Source organism: Piliocolobus tephrosceles, chromosome Y (genome assembly GCF_002776525.5).
Source record: "Piliocolobus tephrosceles isolate RC106 chromosome Y, ASM277652v3, whole genome shotgun sequence".
Lineage (NCBI taxonomy): Eukaryota > Metazoa > Chordata > Mammalia > Primates > Cercopithecidae > Piliocolobus > Piliocolobus tephrosceles.
In genome coordinates this window covers 8,960,848-8,964,234 of record NC_045456.1, presented here as the reverse complement: position 1 = coordinate 8,964,234, position 3,387 = coordinate 8,960,848, and the positions used below count along the sequence as shown (strand labels likewise).

The 3,387-nt window shown below is 37.4% G+C and overlaps 1 protein-coding gene across 4 annotated transcripts in view; it reads left to right on the top strand.

Annotated features, from left to right (window-relative positions):
- GLRA2 (glycine receptor alpha 2) overlaps positions 1 to 3,387 on the top strand; it is a 223,368-nt gene that overhangs the window by 125,711 nt on the left and 94,270 nt on the right. The gene's annotated exons all lie outside the window — the stretch shown is intronic.

Below are 3,387 nucleotides of genomic sequence, written 5' to 3'. Positions count from 1 at the left end.
AAGTTAGTTTTATTTACATACCTCTGATACCTCATCTATAAAATGGGGAAACTACAATATATGGATCCAGAAATCCTGGAAGAGAAACAGGATGAAAGGATGGGTCCTGGGTGTGCCTAACACAGAGATAAAATAAGAAACTGTTGAGAGAGAAGAATACACTTCTCAGTTCCAGCAGCCCCTGGGAATACATCTGCAGCCCTTCTACTCTGGTGTGGTCCACTTGCCTTGGCTCTGCTTCCCATGATGTGCCACCTATCTTGTTGGATTTTCTCTACACTCCTGACCTCCTTTGCCCTTCTTGTTGGATTTTCTCTACACTCCTGACCTCCTTTGCCCTTCTTCTTCTGTGGCCAGGAACAGAGCCCTTTCAGTTCTAAGGATAAGATTTTTTTCAGAAAGATTTCCCCATAATAGTGCCCAAATACTGCTGTTTTCCAAAGCACTCTCCTCAACAGAGGTCACATCTCTTGCTTTGTTGGATGAGTTTAGACACACTAGTGGGATAGTCAAATTAAGAAATACAGTAGTTTTTTCAGGAATAGGGAAATTGAGGGTCATGGATTTTCATAAATGAATGGGGCAATCTAGATTTTTAGAAAATCCCTTTTTCAAAGACTATGCTAAGCTTTCTAAATATTATAATAGATATATTCTTTACAGAAAAAAGAGTGGTTTTCATGACCTGCTACTTCAAATGAGATAAAGAAGTATGGCAGTCTCTACAGCCAAAATCTCAAAATAAAAAGCCCAGGGTGTCAAACTGGGGTGACGTATTTTATTATCCTTGCTTACAGTGTTTCTTTTGCTTACATAAGATTTTAGAGAATGGATTTTATTTTATTTTTTTCAAATTAAAATGCTTTTAAAAAAACTTGAAGGCTTGTTCCACCAAGCAATAATTTTATTCCCTACCTAAATGAGTGGTTCTAAATTATCTAAAGTATTACTCTGTCCTTAAACATTCTTGCTGGTCAAATGCTGATTTGAGGAAAAGACAAACAGAATAAAATAATTCAGTTCAGTATCGGCTTTTCAGTTTGATAAAAGCAATTTATTTTCTACTTGCTTATCTTCTACCTTTCTAGTACTGAACTCTAGTGCTAACCACAGCGTTTAATGGGTGTTGTAAATGCTGTTCATGGTTAAATCTCTGAAAACATAATACCTAATCCTTCATCTTTTATAAATTTTTTTTAATTATTATACTTTAAGTTCTAGGGTACATGTGCACAACGTGCAGGTTTGTTATATATGTATACATGTGCCATGTTGGTGTGCTGCACCCATTAACTTGTCATTTACAGTAGGTATATCTCCTAATGCTATCCCTCACCCTTACCCCTTCCCCACAATAGGACCAGGTGTGTGATGTTCCCCTTCCTGTGTCCAAGTGATCTCATTGTTCAATTCCCACCTATAAGTGAGAACAAGTGGTGTTTGGTTGTCTGTTCTTGCAATAGTTTGCTGAGAATGATGGTTTCCAGCTGCATCCATGTCCCTACAAAGGACACAAACTCATCCTTTTTTATAGCTGCATAGTATTCCATGGTGTATATGTGCCACATTTTCTTAATCCAGTCTGTCACTGATGGACATTTGGGTTGATTCCAAGTCTTTGCTATTGTGAATAGTGCTGCAGTAAACATACATGTGCATGTGTCTTTATAGCAGCATGACTTATAATCCTTTGGGCATATACCCAGAAATAGAATGGCTGGGTCAAATGGTATTTCTAGTTCTAGATCCTTGAGGAGTCGCCACACTGTTTTCCATAATGGTTGAACTAGTTTAGAGTCCCACCAACAGTGTAAAAGTGTTCCTATTTCTCCACATCCTCTCCAGCACCTGTTGTTTCCTGACTTTTTAATGAATGCCATTCTAACTGGTGTGAGATGGTATCTCATTGTGGTTTTGATTTGCATTTCTCTGATGGCAAGTGATGATGAGCATTTCTTCATGTGTCTGTGGCTGTATGAATGTCTTCTTTTGAGAAGTGTCTGTTCATATACTTTGCCCATTTTTTGATGGGGTTGTTTGTTTTTTTCTTGTAAATTTGATTGAGTTCTTCATAGGTTCTGGATATTAGCGCTTTGTCAGATGAGTAGATTGCAAAAATGTTCTCCCATTTTGTAGATTGCCTGTTCATTCTGATGGTAGTTTATTTTGCTGTGCAGAAGCCCTTTAGTTTAATTAGATCCCATTTGTCAATTTTGGCTTTTGTTGCTATTGCTTTTGGTGTTTTAGACATGAAGTCCTTACCCATGCCTATGTCCTGAATGGTATTACCTAGCTTTTCTTCTAGGGTTTTTATGGTTTTAGGTCTAACATTTAAGTCTCTAATCCATCTTGAATTAATTTTCATATAAGGAGTAAGGAAAGGATCCAGTTTCAGCTTTCTACTTATGGCTAGACAATTTTCCCAGCACCATTTATTAAATAGGGAATCCTTTCCCCTATTTTGTTTTTGTTTTTTCCCTTTCTTGTTTTTGCCAGGTTTGTCAAAGATCAGATGGCTATAGATGTGTGGTTTTATTTCTGAGGGCTCTGTTCTGTTCCATTGGTCTATATCTCTGTTTTGGTACCAGTACCATGCTGTTTTGGTTACTGTAGCCTTGTAGTACAGTTTGAAGTCAGGTAGCGTGATGCCTCCAGCTTTGTTCTTTTGGCTTAGGATTGTCTTGGAAATGTGGGCTCTTTTTTGGTTCCATATGAATTTTAAAACAGTTTTTTCCAATTCTGTGAAGAAACTCATTGGTAGCTTGATGGGGATGGCATTGAATCTATAAATAACCTTGGGCAGTATGGCCATTTTCACAATATTGATTCTTCCTATCCATGAGCATGGTATGTTCTTCCATTTGCTTGTGTCCTCTTTTATTTCACTGAGCAGTGGTTTGTAGTTCTCCTTGCAGAGGTCCTTTACATCCCTTGTAAGTTGGATTCCTACATATTTCATTCTCTTTGAAGCTATTGTGAATAGGAGTTCATTCATGATTTGGCTCTCTGTTTGTCTGTTACTGGTGTATAAGAATGCTTGTGATTTTTGCACATTGATTTTGTATCCTGAGACTTTGCTGAAGTTGCTTATCAGCTTAAGGAGATTTTGGGCAGAGACAATGGGGTTTTCTAAATATACAATCATGTCATCTGCAAACAGGAACAATTTGACTTCTTGTTTTCCTAACTGAATACGCTTTCTTTCTTTCTCTTGCCTGATTGCCCTAGCCAGAACTTCCAACACTATGTTGAAAATGAAATGCTGACGAGTTGATGGGTGCAGCGCACCAACATGGCACATGCGTACATATGTAACCTGCACGTTATGCACATGTACCCTAGAACTTAAAGTATAATAAAAATAAAAAAATAAAAATAAATAAAAAA